Source organism: Eurytemora carolleeae, unplaced genomic scaffold (assembly GCF_000591075.1).
Source record: "Eurytemora carolleeae unplaced genomic scaffold, Eaff_2.0 scaffold339, whole genome shotgun sequence".
Lineage (NCBI taxonomy): Eukaryota > Metazoa > Arthropoda > Copepoda > Calanoida > Temoridae > Eurytemora > Eurytemora carolleeae.
Genome location: NW_019396264.1, coordinates 168714 through 185895, shown reverse-complemented (window position 1 = coordinate 185895; position 17182 = coordinate 168714).

Genomic DNA, 17182 nt, shown 5'->3' with positions numbered 1-17182 from the left:
TAATGACTGAATTTGCACTCTTGCTGAACAAATATACACCGTAAAAACGTCTGATAGGTCTCGAATGAATCTTTAAAAATTTCTTTACAAAACTGCATTCTCGGCTCAACTAAAGGGTGTCCCAATAAACATGGGAATTCAGTGACGAATTCGATATCGTCTTTTTAAATAATTCTTTGATTTAGTATAGTGATACCTACAGAGAAAGCTGTAATCTATAAGTTTCGTCTGCTATGTTCACATTTTGTTTGTTTTGACTGCATAAGGGTGTACTTAGTAAAACAAGAAAATTGCAGTATATACAAACTGAGTAAACTTGTCCGTCTTCACTGTTGATCTTGCGGAGACATTAAAGACACATCTTTACAGCCATTTACCGTTTTCATAAAATAAACTCTAGCAGACATAATAATATTATGGGTTTGAAATTAGGTATTACAATGCTAATTCATAACAAAGACGATATCCAATTAGTCTTTGAATTCCCATGTTTATTGGGACACCCTGTACCATACATTGCCGGTCACTCCCTTTAATTTAAAAAGTGGACTAAACGAACTCGCTGGGATCTTTCACGTAGTTTAACTTAAACACTTAATCGACGGCAGGTACACCGATCTCTCACTTTGCCAAATAAACAGTTTGGATGAATAAGAGATCGATTAATTACTCCGAAAGGGAAGACAGATATTTTTGGACTACAAGGTTAACCACAATGGAGGAGAAATTAGAGACGATTGTAGTGTACATCCTGGACACAGATTTTCTGTATGCCATTCTATTGATCCCTTATTCTCTTATAGATCAAAATTAACTGTATATTTACCACAAACTCAAATCTTTTTGCAACCTGATAATTCAAACTCAGATTATTTGACTTCGCAGAATTCATAGCCTTACAATATACCGAATAGCCTTACAATATACGCCATGTTATTCGGTATGAGACGTCTTTAACAATTTTCTCCTTATAGACGCAACAGATAGAAGTAAGATTAGTGGCGATCAAAAGCGCTTTTTTATCGCATTAAGCCTATACCCCTTTCATTTTTCGCGAACACTCCCTTTAAGACTTGAGATCAAAATATTCATTTAACTCAGGATCGTCTTTAAAGTCTAATCCTCTTAGGTTAGTCCTTAGAAAATATAGAAAACTTAAAGGGACGGTAAGCGTAAATTCAGGTAAACATCCATGCACAGACGATATCTTAAAAGCTTTGTCTGATCTAGTATGAATTAGAAATCAATGTTTTAAATTTTGAGAACTAATTATTTTAATGTGTGGGTTCTTAACAAAACTGACTTGCCTATTTCTACTGCAGAAAAATATTTGGAAATTTTAAGAATGAAACAGTTTTTAACCAAGAAAAACGACAACATCTTCAGAATTGTTCAGATAAAGGTTTACGTTTCAAAGGCATTGCCATCTTTACATGCAGGGTCGGGCGTACAGTCCCTTTAATTAAAATTAAAAGTTGAAATGTTTAACCTTTGTGATGATGGATAGTTGGTTTGCTCCTGAGAGAGGATGACAGATGAGAAGAAGAGGAGTAATCAGTCCTGTAACATGCTCTACCTCTCCGATAGTAACTGGAACCAGCTAAACCAAGGTTGTATAATGAAGTTGTTTAACTCGATGAGCTCCAATATACTGGAAATGTCGTCACCTTGGCATAGATAGAAATATCCGCATATGACGTTACTCTCACCTCTATAATCAGTGACGTCATATGAGGATTTTATCTTTCTATGCTTAGGAGAAGACATTTTTCGTACATTGGAGCGCATCGAGAGTAAGCAACCTTATTAAAATTGAACTTCAACTAATATTACAATATTCGGAAAACTGTCAAATTAAAATTTATAAATTCAAATCTAAATCTACTGACCTGAAGACCAGATTCCTCTGATTTGAAAACAACTGTTTTAGGGCCAGTAAACTCCTCTTTATTCTCTAGCTGAACCAAATCACCATTTTTGTGTGCAAAGACGACTTGTGTTCCGCTGGTTGACGCGGGAATTCCCTCCAGGAAATTGAACAATGACTCACGCTTAGAATCTTCCAGCTGAGAGTGGTCAAGGTCAACAAAAGCCAGAAGACGGTCAACCTTGAATAAAGTTAAATGTATATTACGATATTTTTCAGGCATTTACTGTGAGAACCAGAAAGGAATTGAGTCTTTGCCCCAAAATCTAATTTACTAAGCCCTATATCTGTATGACTATATTGATGCAAACCTTTTATATTTCAAACTAAGATTATATGATCTATCATAATTCATAGTTTGAAATGTGTAAAGTCTACAGCATTGAGTTGCACAGATATTGAGATTAGAAAATAGGTGTTTGTGGTAAAGATTCATTTGGTCGCCATTTTTTCTTTTAATTATAAAATGTCGCTTAGGGTTTCTGAAAATTGCAACTGAACTATTTATTAAAAAAATGTTGCGTTAAAGGAAGAGTGCAACAAAAATCATTCGAAAGCTTACTAGATTTTCTTGTATGTATTTCTAGTTTCATATCAATAGTAACTTTAATCCATCCTAGTTTCAGATCAATTTTAATCCATCCTAGTTTCAGATCAATAGTAACTTTAATCCATCCTAGTTTCAGATCAAGAGTAACTTTTATCCATCCTAGTTTCAGATCAATAGTAACTTGTATCCATCCTAGTTTGAGGTCAAGAGTATCTTTAATCCATCCTAGTTTCAGGTCAAGAGTATCTTTAATCCATCCTAGTTTCAGGTCAAGAGTTATCTGAATCCATTCCAGTTTCAGTTCAAGAATAATTTTAATTTTCAGATCAAGACTAATCTGAATTCGTCTGGTTTCAGATCTAGATTAACTTGAACCGATCCTGGCTGGAGACGAGCAAGAGTAAACTAAATCCGTCCTGGTTTTAGCTCAAGAAAAAACTCAACTCGTCCTGGATGCAGTTCAAGAGAAAACTGAAGCCTTCCTGGTTTCAGATCTGCAAGAGTAATCTGAATTGTCATAGTTTAAGAGTAAACTGAATTGGCATAGTTTAAGAGTAAACTGAATTGTCATAGTTTAAGAGTAAACTGAATCGTCATAGTTTAAGAGTAAACTGAATTGTCATAGTTTAAGAGTAAACTAAATTGTCATAGTTTTAGAATTAGTCCTGGTTTTGGCATAAATTAAAACTGAATCCGTCAATGTTTGAGTTCTAGAGAAAACTGAATCCGTCAATGTTTGAGTTCTAGAGAAAACTGAATCCGTCAATGTTTGAGTTCTAGAGTAAACTGAATCCGTCAATGTTTGAGTTCTAGAAAACTGAATCCGTCAATGTTTGAGTTCTAGAGTAAACTAAATCCGTCAATGTTTGAGTTCTAGAAAACTGAATCTGATACTTAAAAGTATAATATTTCTGTTCTGATTGCTGGTTAGTACACTGAATGTATACCATGATACCTGGCACTTAATCTTAACAGGTTCTTCAGGACTTAGACAAACTTTTCTTAATAGAGCATTCAAGTTTAGTAAAGATTCTTTAATATCTGTTAATTATTCTAACTTTAACCATGAAGGTAGAAGAGAGAGTTTTCATACAATTTCCTTAAAGATACTGAGCTTGATCTCGATATACACATTGGGCACTTTGGAATTTTACAGAGAACCGATGTAGAATATACCAAGGGTGTAAGGCAAGGAATGTTAATTGGGGTCGTGTATACTCTGCGTACATATTGAAACCAGTTCTCTTTGGGTGGAATTTGTAAACAATAATAGATGCATCAGTGTTCGTTTAGTATCTGAGGAGGTTAAAAGCATTAAATTTTGATAATTTTGATAATTCACATAATAGTTTCCTATGACCAGAATATTTCATCGATTTTTTATGTGACAGATGGATCCCATGTCAGGCTTCGACATCCGTCTTGTGTTTACATTAGTGCCCAGAGAACTGCAGTACAAAAGATGTGTACACTTCTGAAATAAATTTCCTTGCATTACATCCTTGGAATATCCCAAGTTCCTCTGTATTCTCATTGGTCAAACGCTTCTTGTTTTCTTCACTTCAAGGGATATTGAAGAAAGCTTAAATTAATCATAAGATTGTTCAAGCATTGATCTCGTTATTCACTGAAAATTTGCCACACATTTTAAGTAAATTTTAATCCTTTTACTCCCTTTATTCTGACAATATAACTCTAATGATTGAAGGTTTATTCCATCAGGTTGCTAAGTTCCTAAGTAGCAATTATTTGTAGTTGTAAATGTAAGTTCTTAAGTTGCAGATTAGACTTTATTCTTTTTACTTGTCTACCTTCACCTTTTAAAACGGATAAAATTGATACGAATATTTTCGAAAATGTAAAATACTAAATTTTTTAATATTCTAAAAATTTTTATCTTTCAAATTTTAAATATCATCTTTTGAATTGAAGATTACATATTAGGAAGTACAATCATCAAGATAACTAATTGTTCGTATATTTAATATTTGATAAACTGCTAGGTACGTTAGTATTAAGAGAATTTTGATGTTGCCAATCAAACCAACCAAAAAATTTAATCTTAATCTTAACAAAATTTGATATTTAAAAATAAATGTTTTTTAACTTTTCGTTCGTGAGAAAATACTAATAGTTCAAGTAGCATTAAAATTCTGTTTAAGTTTCAAAGCTAAAAAAATTTAATCGTAAAAGATGAAAATTACCGCTAAAATTGCTTTTAAATTTAAGAAGCGAAACTTTTTAAATAAAAAATTCAGCGACAATTTTCTGCATGCTCCGTGTGTTTAGTTTTCTAGGTTGGTAATAATTATATTTCTGTATTCTATGTATACACAACTTTTTTCCTTCTAGCATTCAGTGTCAGGGGTCTAGACAATTCTATTCAGAGAGTAGATAATTAGATAGAGGTGAACCTGAAGATATATTAAACCTATTCAGAGAGTAGATAATTAGATAGAGGTGAACCTGGAGATGTATTAAACCTATTCAGAGAGTAGATAATTAGATAGAGGCGAACCTGAATATTTAACCTATTCAGAGAGTAGATAATTAGATAGAGGTGAACCTGGAGATATATTAAACCTATTTAGAGAGTAGATAATTAGATAGAAGTGAACCTGGAGATATATTAAACCTATTCAGAGAGTAGATAACTAGATAGAGGTGAACCTGGAGTTATATTAAACCTATTCAGAGAGTAAATAATTAGATGGAGGTGAACCTGGAGATATATTAAACCTATTTAGAGAGTAGATAATTAGATAGAGGTGAACCTAGAGATATATTAAACCTTTTCAGATAGTAGATAATTAGATAGAGGTTACCCTGAGGATATATTAAACCTATTCAGAGAGTAGATAATTAGATAGAGGTGAACCTGAAGATATATTAAACTATTCAGAGAGTAGATATTTAGATAGAGGTGAACCTGGGGATATATTAAACCTACTCAGAGAGTAGATAATTAGATAGAAGTGAACCTAGAGATCTATTAAACATATTCAGAGAGTAGATAATTAGATAGAGGTGAACCTGAAGATATATTAAACCTATTCAGAGAGTAGATAATTAGATAGAGGTGAACCTGGAGATATATTAAACCTATTTAGAGAGTAGATAATTAGATAGAGGTGAACCTGGAGATATATTAAACCTATTTAGAGAGTAGATAACTAGATAGAAGTGAACCTGGAGATATATTAAACCTATTCAGAGAGTAGATAATTAGATAGAGTCGAACCTGAAGACATATTAAACCTATTTAGAGAGTAGATAATTAGATAGCAGTGAACCTGGACATATATTGAACCTACTCAGAGACTAGATAATTAGATAGAGGTGAATCTGGAGATATATTAAACCTATTTGGAGAGTAGATAATTAGATAGAAGTGAAACTGGAGATATATTAAACCTATTCAGAGAGTAGATAATTAGATAGAGGTGAACCTGGAGATATATTAAACCTGTTCAGAGAGTAAATAATTAGATAGAAATAAACCTGGAGATATATTAAACCTATTCAGAGAGTAGATAATTAGATAGAAGTGAACCTGAAGATATATTAAACCTATTTAGAGAGTAGATAATTAGATAGAAGTAAACCAGGAAATATATTGAACCTATTCAGAAAAAGAAAAAAAGGATTTAAAAAAATGTTTTGTCAATAATCTTCTAGATACCTAGATACGTGTGAAAACTGTAAATAACTAAAAGATTAAAATGCTACCAGTTTATCCACAGGGTTCCTGTTCTCAGATCCATTTCTCTCCACAATCTCCTCCAGTAGCCGTCCTACCCCCTCCCCTCCCTCCTCCCCTTCAGCCCTCCCATCCTTCTCCTCGTAGTAACTTAATGCCGAGGCAAAGCCAGACATCCTTTACCTGTAATATGCATCAACAATATTGGAATATGCATCAACAATATTGGAATATGCATCAACAATATTGGAATATGCATCAACAATATTGGAATATGCATCAACCATATTGGAATATGCATCAACAATATTGGAATATGCATCAACAATATTGGAATATGCATCAACAATATTGGAATAAAAAAATGAAAATATAGCCCATGTACATTTATCCAAAAACATTTTTAAACCCATCTATACAATTCTGATATAAGGATTTAACATCGGAGAACTTATTGCAAATTTTATGCTCAATTCTTTTTAACAATTTATTTTTAAATCAAATTTTTCTTACAAAATTTAAAAAGAGCAGTGATTTTTTTCTCCGACCGTTGTATCTTCTTTTATCATTCATCTGTTTTCTGTTCTTCTCTTTTAGATCTACGTATTCTAATCTCTTGTAGACATTAAATCATTAAATGTTTTATTATATTTTTGGACAATTAACGTTTTTTTATGCTTGAAAAATACATCCTGAATAATCCAAAAAAATTTCAGCAATAATTTTTTTCATGAAATGATTTGCTAAAAAGATGATTTTATCATCAAAATCTTAGTTTAAAAATAGATCTTCATGATATTTTATACCTTTTTCAAAAGATAAATATTTTGAAAGCATATTTATTTTTCTAAAGTGTATTCAGGCCCCCTTGGGAGTTTCTACATTCAACTTTTTTCAGAAACTTAAAAGTTGTAAATACAATTTTCTCAATGCACTTTTTTCTGAGGTTACTTGCACATGAAACATACAAAAATGCACCGTTTAACCCCCTTGCTACCACATACAGTGGGCACCAGAAAACAGTTAAATTCTCGTTGTAATTTTTACTTCTTTCTTTTATGAAATGGAACTTAAGATTTTGTGATTTGCAATTCAAATATTTCTAGTTAAGTGCAATGTGCCCTCTAAATTTGCCACAATTGCAAATTACAAAATCATTAGAAATCTATATCGACACACAGGGTGTCCCACGAAACATGACAGTTTGTGAATAGCTTAAAATGTCCTCTTCCATAATTTGTTTTGTTGTTAAAAGAATAATAAAAATATTATATGGCCGTCATATTATAATAAAATCAATTTTAAAGTAAATTATAACTGAGTAACAGATTGTTTTACTAAATAATCTTCAAAAAGTCTTTAATATCTTATACAGTATATGGAAGAAGATATGATATTCAAAAGAATTTACCAACTGTCATGTTTCGTGAGACACCCTGTATGATTAGTAGAAGAAAACACAAAGACGACATTATGTTCTATATTTCACTGTATTGCTGCAGTATTTAGGTATATTTTAAAGAGAAGGTCTCGTATAGTTTCCCAATATAGATATTAAGATTTTTTTAACACGCAAACAGAAAACACAACAAAAATAATAAATACAAGTTGGATTACGGTTTTAAAAACACTTTGCACAGTGGTTACCATAATTCAATGGATTAAATGGCTTACTTGATATTTGTTAACGAAGTGATGTCATTTGTCACTCTTATTTATTACTTTAAACTCAGACTGAACATTTTCAGAAATATATCTGCTATAAAAAAATACCAATTTCCTTTGCAAAAGGAATTTAATCAAGGCTACAAACACAAATTTTTGACAGCTATTTTAAACATATTATATGATCTAATAGAATATCTTAGGCTTACTACATTGGGTTGCAAAGATATATAGAATAATCCAGTACGGACCGAAAGCTTAGTTGTGGCCGAGGGTGAGATATGAAAAAATTTGAGTTTGTGGGAAAGATTCAATTCTTTTGGCAATTTGAACAAAGAAAGAAGCCACCAGGTAAGTTTATTTTTCAAATTTTTTGGTTTTTTATTTTCACGAAAATTGCCTATTGACATGGCTTTACTAAAACTGTTTATTTCAAAATGAACAGATGGAATTCATTCGTCAATATTTTCAGTAGAACTTTAAGCCTATCAATATTTGCCTCAAATTTTGATATGGAAAGTCGGAAAAATCACGGGAATTTTCTTAGCTAGGTTTTGAGTTTTAAGTTGGTCGACTTTTATAGAAAAAAAATAGATAAAATCGTAACTTACGACCAAGTGCGGGTAAACGGCGGAAGTAGCTATGAGTAAACTGGGGAACGCTGGGTTTCCAAGCTAGTTTGACTATATACCTGGACAAAACCATATTTAATAAATGCATTCTAGCTCCGTGTAAACTGATCACTGATGTTATAATTCAGGTTCAAGTCCGTTGTTATATCAATACAGTATGTTTACCCCATACTTTCCCTCGGATATCTTTCTAACTTTCCGCTCAACCCCCTTTTCCATACTGGGGGGGGGGGAGGTAGAGGGGGAAATGTTTTCATCAATATGTCTAGTTTTCTAACTTTCGTAATGTCTCATTTAGAACTTTTTTTAGAAAATCTACGGGAACCGGATTTAATAAATGTGAGCTACGTTGCATAATTACCTACCGCATACCGGTTCAAATTTGAACCACCGATTTGAACCGGCGGTAGAGAGTTCAGAGTCCAAATTCAATGAATTTTAGCCGCGTCTCAAATCCGCCAAAAACCGGTTTCTGAGCGCCGGCTTAAATCTTGAAACATTGAATACAATTTTAAGTGGAACCAACTTTATTTGAGCCGTGTCTCAAATTCTTTAAATTCTGCCTCAGATTCAATAAATTCGTTCCCAGGTTTATTTTACAATTGCATCGCTGTCTTTCGGAACTAAAAAATTTACAACTATTTTATTACTAATAAAAATTATAATCAAAGAAAAATCAATAATATAAATATGAATCTTAAAAGGTATCTACCATCTACAAATTCTACATAACATATTTTTTGTTGTTCAGTTGTTTTTTTTTATTAGTCTTTAACTGTCTAACTATCTAAGTAATATCTGTCTAGTTGTCATTTCATCTGTCTGTAGCTGTCTGACGATCTAACTAATATCTGTCTAGTTGTCATTTCATCTGTCTGTAGCTGTCTGACTATCTAATTAATATCTGTCTAGTTGTCATTTCATCTGTCTGTAGCTGTCTTACTATCAAAATAATATCTGTCTAGTTGTCATTTCATCTGTCTGTAGCCGTCTGACTATCTAACTAATATCTGTCTAGTTGTCATTTCATCTGTCTGTAGCTGTCTGACTATCAAAATAATAACTGTCTAGTTGTATATCTCATCTGTCTGTAGCTGTCTGACTATCTAACTAATATCTGTATAGTTGTCATTTCATCTGTCTGTAGCTGTCTGACTATCTAACTAATATCTGTCTAGTTGTCATTTCATCTGTCTGTAGCTGTCTGACTATCTAACTAATATCTGTATAGTTGTCATTTCATCTGTCTGTAGCTGTCTGACTAACTAATATCTGTCCCGGGAAACTGGCCTAGACTAGGCCTAGGCATCTTAGCACTTTTGTATTCTTCGTTTAATGGCGGATAGTCTAATTAACGTCACGGATATGTATAGTCTAATTAACGTCAAGGATATGGATAGTCTAATTAACGTCACGGATATGGATAGTCTAATCAACGTCACGGATATGGATTGTCTAATTAACGTCAGGGATATGGATAGTTTAATTAACTTCATGGATATGGATAGTCTAATTAACGTCATGGATATGGATAGTTTATTTAACGTCACGGATATGGATAGTTTAATTAACGTCATGGATATGGATAGTCTAATTAACGTCATGGATATGGATTTAACTTTTTCTATCCTTCGTTTAATGGCGGATAGTCTAATTAACGTCACGGAAATGGATAGTCTAATTAACGTCACAGATATGGATAGTCTAATTAACGTCACGGAAATGGATAGTCTAATTAACTTCACGGATATGGATAGTCTAATTAACGTCACGGATATGGATAGTCTAATTAACGTCACGGATATGGATAGTCTAATTAACGTNATGCACAACCGGTTTACATTTGAACATCCGTGATGGGCCAACCTTTGAGGTACTAGTTTTGACTGTACCGTCAATTTACAATAGTCTAATTAACGTCACGAATATCGATAGTCTAATTAACGTTATGGATATGGATAGTTTAATTAACGTCGCGGATATGGATAGTCTAATTAACGTCATGAATATGGATAGTTTAATTAACGTCACGGATATGGATAGTCTAATTAACGTCACGGATATGGATAGTCTAATTAACGTCACGGATTGACTCATCAAGAGCAGAAAACATACTGACGCATCTCAATAAGTACTGTCAGAAAATATACTGACGCATCTCAATTAGTACTATCAGAAAATATACTAATGCATCTCAATTAGTACTGTCAAAATATATACTGACGCATCTCAATTAGCAACACTAACTAATATAAATGTAAATATGAAAACTTATAGCGCATAACGATGTTTTCAATTGGTTAACGGTAGTTTCAAATATTTTATTTTGTCAACTTCCATCTTAAAAAGGTCTAGAATAAAAATTTACACTTTGGCTGAGGGAGGCATAACAAAATCCGTAAATTATTTTTAATGTATTTAACTAAAAGCTTGACCATTTTTTCTGTTAAATAACCGTGTCTTTTATTAATTTTAAAATAATTTTGTTCTTTAACTGAACCTTGCTCAGCCCTATCCTGGACTATGTTAGATCAGGTTTAATCCTAGCTTCCTGGAATCATTATTCATAGATCAGCAAACTTGATCAAAACCTAAGAAGTCAAGATTTTATTTGAAATTGCTGTAGTTTCAAAATTTTCAATTTACACTTTTTGCCCTGGCTTAGTTTCTTTTTAGACGGGAATCTTTACTTTTTCTGGCATCAATCTAATAATTTATATGTTGAAGGATTCGATGATTACGTAATAACTGAAATGATAAATATGTTATGTAATGAGTAATAATCAATGTTGTCTATTGGTGCATAATTTTGCATATTTTTGTCTTTTCTTTTGGAAACCTGTATTTTCAAAAATTTATTTAAACAAATTTAAACTACACCATTTATATATGTATTTATATCTTTGTGTGTGAATAAATCCTTATAATAATAATATAATAATATGAATCTCAAGGAAATAGTTTTAAAAATAGGCCAAAAGTCCCATTAGGAGGGCATCCTGTGAATAGAAACCTAAAACTTTGCAAATTGATGCTGCCTTCAGAACCAGAGACCAAAGGGTTGATCGTACAAATTCTTAAATCCCATTAGAAGAAAACTTTCTTTAAAGTTTGTTGGATCTTTAGAAGTGATTTTCATTTCCACTGTGACACAACATCACCGAACTTTATAATCAAACATTTAAACATTCCAGTGTTAAACCTGTTTTAAGGGTTAAAAATTAAACATGTTTCTAAGATTTGAATATCAGAGACCAATTTTTAAATTAAAAAAGTCCGGTCTTAAAAAAAATATAAAACAGCCCATAACTTTGTTGTGAGTTACAGATCTAAAAATTATATTTTTGAAAAGCCTTTGAAAAATCGATTGGAAACATATGTCACACTTCGATATTTGTATTAAAAATATTTTTTACCTTTTTTTGGCATTTTTTTCAACTCTATGCATAAATTCAGACCACCCAGCCTTTAAAGGGTTAAACACCAAATTTGTGACTAATGGTTTTATCAAAAAAAACTATTGGGTAGTTGCAATTATGTGTGAAACCGGTTTTCATCAGATCACTGAAATTAAATCTTATTTGAAATCTCTGTCTACTTTTGAAGTTTTATACATTTAATCTTTTTTTAGGTTTAGATAATTGATTTTTTATAAATATTTCATCATTAAACTTTTTTCTCTGCGACGATTTTTTCCCATTACAATAATGAAAATACTTTTCAATATTTGTCCTGGGTTGAACTTTCCAATATTTGTACTGGATTGAAGTTTCCAATATTTGTCCTGGTTTATAGTTTCCAATATGTCTCCTGAATGTTAATTTCCAATATTTGTCCTGGATTGTAGTTTCCAAAATTTGTCCTGGTTTGAAGTTTCCAATATTTGTCCTGATTTGAAGTTTCCAATATTTGTCCTGGTTTGAAGTTTCCAATATTTGTCCTGGTTTGAAGTTTCCAATATTTGTCCTGATTTGAAGTTTCCAATATTTGTCCTGGTTTGAAGTTTCCAATATTTGTCTTGATTTGAAGTTTCCAATGTTTGTCCTGGTTTGAAGTTTCCAATATTTGTCCTGATTTGAAGTTTCCGATATTTGTCTTGGATTGAAGTTTCCAATATTTGTCCTGGATTGTAGTTTCCAATATGTGTCCTGGGTTGTAGTTTCCAATATTTGTCCTGGGTTGTAGTTTCCAATATTTGTCCTGGGTTTTAGTTTCCAATATTTGTCCTGGTTTGAAGTTTCCAATATTTGTCCTAGAATGAAGTTTCCAATATTTGTCCTGGTTTGAAGTTTCCAATATTTGTCCTAAAATGAAGTTTCCAATATTTGTCCTGGTTTGAAGTTTCCAATATTTGTCCTGGTTTGTAGTTTCCAATATTTGTCCTGGTTTAAAGTTTCCAATATTTGTCCTGGTTTAAAGTTTCCAATATTTGTCCTGGTTTAAAGTTTCCAATATTTGTCCTGGTTTAAAGTTTCCAATATTTGTCCTGGTTTAAAGTTTCCAATATTTGTCCTGGTTTGTAGTTTCCAATATTTGTCCTGGTTTAAAGTTTCCAATATTTGTGTGCAGATTTCCATCCCGCTGTGCAGTTTCATGTGAACCTGAGTTATTCTCCCTACTGGATAATTATCCCTGAGCTAACATCTTCTCAATCATCAGCAACCCAACCTAGCTCATCAGGGTGAGAGAAACCACTGACACAAATTTTGAAAGTTTTCAAATCTTTTTTGACTGATCAAAAACCGTTGACTGGTGAAGAGGTTTAAGGGACGGAAAACTCGTTGCAGATTCTTGTTTTCTAATTCCTATATCTTTGCAACGTAATGTTATACACCTATTGATATGTCAAACTATACAATTTGTTAGATCCAACAGGTTAAGTTTGAAATATTAAAAGTTCACACTACCAAATTGCAAAGAAACAGGGGGGGGGGAGGTATAAGGGCTCAACTACAAAAGAGTAACAATTTGTTAATGACAATTTGGTAACTAAAAAAAAGTGTCAATTTGATAAATTAATGACAATTTGATTGCTTCATAAAAAAATGACGATTTGGTAATTACCTAAAGTGACAATATAACTCATAAAAGTGACAATTTCACTACTTTAACCAACGTGACAACCAGGGGCTCAGTAACATTTTGTCTAATTCATTTATGTCTAAGTAACATTTTGTCTAACTTTTCTTGGTCTAAGGTACATTTGGTCTAGAGTAATATTTTGTAATATATTTCACCTAAAGAAACTTTTAGACTAAAGAAACTTTTGGTATAAAGTCACTTTTGGTCTAAAGTAACTTTTGGTCTAAAGTAACTTTTGGTCTAAAGTAAAATTTTGGTCTAATGTACTTTTGGTCTAAAGTAAAATTTTGTTTTTAAAATTTGGGTTAAGCAAATTTCTGGGCCGAGCGCTGCAGCTAGGATGGATTAGGGGGCCGAGCACTGCGTCCTCTCAGATATTGAGTAATGTGCTGTCTCTCTCATTATTTTGGGTCAGGGGAGGTTAGAACAATTTCTGGTCCGAGTGCTGACTAGGATGGGTTAGGAGGCCGAGCGCTGCTGCCTCTTTAATGTTGAATAATATGCTGTTTCTCTCATTATTTTGGTTTAGGTTAGGTTAGACAATTTCTGAGACCAGCGCTGAGGCCTCTTAAATGTTGAATAATGTGCTGCGTCTCACGTGATTTAGGATTAGGCTAGGTTAAGACAATTTTTGGGCCATGCAATGTGCCTAGCATAAGCTAGGGGGCCAAGCGCTGTGGTCTCTTAAATGTTGAAGAATGTGCCGTCTCTCACATTATTTAGGGTTATGGTTAGGTTAAGAAAATTTTTGGACCGATTGCTGCAGCTAACAGGCTACAACAGTTACAAAATCAACATTTAACATTTAAAAGGCCGCAGGAAGCCAATCCTAGCCGCAGCATCGGCCCAGCAACTGTCTGTACCTAACCTAACCCAACATAATGTAATGATTAATTTTAAATAAATGCAAATATGTATACTAGGGGTAAGAAATTTTTCTCACCTTTTTTACAGAAGCAAAATAATATCCCACTTGTAATTCTAAAAACCTTCTACCAGGAACCGGAGTTTGTTGAAGAGGAGACTTGATATGGGTTAGAACCTTGCTCCGCTGGCAACTGAGACAGGACTGAGAGTTGAGATCATAGATTGACATCCTTAGAGAGAACTTCCCATATAAAACTTCTTGAAACCAGTCTTCTAGAGGCAAATTTATCAGAATGAGACATTTTGTGAATGGCCTCAAAAAACAGACCTTCTCATCTTCTCAGGAACCAGGGGGCGGAGGATACTTGTGGACGAGTCACGAGAAGATTGGAGCTGGAGGAAGGAACAGAGACAACAGACAAGGCGGATGCATAGCGGAGAAACTCAACCTTGGGGCAGGACTGTTGAAGCTAGAAGGGACATCTCGGAGAAAGATACACCTGGAAGGCGGAGGAGGCGGATGGAGTGTGGAAACCTTTGTTGTTGGAGTTGTTGAGGGCAGATGCTGTTGAACAGTGTCGGATTCTGGACAGGACAGGGCATCAGCTGCAACATTCTCTGGACCTGGGAGATGGTGGATCTTGCAGTTGAACTCGGACAGGAAAGACAACCTTCTCTGCTGCATGGCAGACCAGGAGGGAGACGTTCGAAACAGTGCAAATACTAAAGGTTTGTGGTCAGTGAACGATCTAAACTGTTTACCTTCTAACATGAAACGGAAATGGCGGAGATAGGAGTAGGCTGCAAACAACTCACAGTTGAAGGTGGAGTATCTGGTTTCTGGGGCGGATAACTTTTTGGAGTAGAACGCCTTAGGAGCCCAGGAGCCGGCTACTTCTTGCTACAAGACTGCTCCAACATGAGAACAGTAGGCACCTAATGACAATGATATTTAGCGGAGGGGTCAGGGTGAACAGGTGTTGGAACATTTGCCAGGACAAATTTGGCAGCTGCAAAGAACTGGGTTATATCTAGGTTCCAGATCAGGGTCGAAGGTTTACCCTTGAGAACTTCCGGGCACTGGAAGCCGGCAGCACTCTTGATGAACCTCTTGTAGAAATTAAGGATTCCCAGGAAACGCTGTAGACCTTTCTTGTCTGAAGGAAGGGAAGGGGGAGATGATCTCTGTGTGTTTGACTAGTGGAAAACAACCTGATCCTGATACTCTCATACCGAGGTAGTCTACTTTAGGAGCTGCATACACGCATTTATCAGGGTTGATGCTGAGTCCATGGAGGCGGAGGAGATCAAGGACGCTCCGAACATGTTCAAGATGAGAAACATGATCAGGGCTGGATATAAGGACATCATCCACATCTACAAAACAGTATGGAAGGCCCTAGACAATCTTATCCATCAATTGTTGGAAGGTACATCCACTGTTCCTGAGGCCAAACAGCATCCTCAACAATTCAAACAGGCTGAAAGGGATGATTACTATAGTCTTAGGAATGTTTCCTGTAGACATTGGATCCATTGGATCCTGAGAGTATCCTTTGGTCAGATCTAACTTTGTGAACACCTTGGAGCCGTGGAGCCTGGCTGAGAAATTTGCAATATTTGGCAAGGGGTATCTATCAGCTGAATGGTTTATATCAAATTATGGGTTTTAGCTGGGTTTCATTTCAATTTCCCAATCATTTCTGGGATTAACTAACTCTAGCAAATAAAAGGCTTCCTTACTTAATTTATACCCTAAAGGTTGTTCATTATAAATTAAGACTTTTTGAACAGCTTATGAAATAGCCAGGGGCGGATACAGGATTTAAGTGAGGGGGGGGGCAAGATTTTTTAGGAACAAAAAATGAATAATTAGGAACAAAAAATCGTGCAGGAGGCGAAAATTTTTTGTGACTTAAAAGACTCAAAAAGAGTCAAAATTAATGACCAAAGACTAAAAAACTATATTTTTAAATTTTAGGAACAAAATTAAAGTATTAGAACAGGAATTTAGGAACAATTAAAAGATTGTTCAGGAATTAGGAACAAAAATAAAGGATTAGGACAGGAATTTAGGAACAATTAAAAGATTGTTCAGGAATTAGGAACAAAATTAAAGGATTCGGACAGAGATTTAGGAACAATAAAAAGATTGTTAAGGAATTAGGAACAAAAATATAGGATTAGGACAGGGATTTAAGGTGGGTCGGACACAGGAACAGGAACAATAATAGGAACATTAGCAATTTAAGAACAAAAAGAAATTACTAGTTATACTTAAATGCATGAAAATTAGGAACAATATTACAATTTTGATAAATAAATAACCCCAATAACCCCCTTATTTACGCCACTTACACTTGATGCGTTGCTTGTATCTGTCTTCAACGGACAAAACTTGCTTGGAATAGAAAATGCACGGCAGCTGTATTAACCACCCTACTTCCAATACGAACTATAGCTATATTCAACGAGCTAGTGAGCTGCTCTGCTCACAGTAGGGATTAGAAAATCAGAGTTTGTGGCAAAATCTCAATTGATTTGACTGTGGGCTAGAGGGTAGGAAGGCTGAGCTAAAGTTTAAAAGTTTTAAACTCTAAGTTGTAAAGGAAAACAAAGTTCAAATTATTTCATTTATTTTCTCTTTATCTCGAGTTTGTTACCTTTTCTTTAAGATCTAATTTGTCTTTAGTTTCAACATCTTTTGGAAGTCTGGCACGGGCAGCCGTAGTACATTTGCATTTCCGACCAGGGTGAAC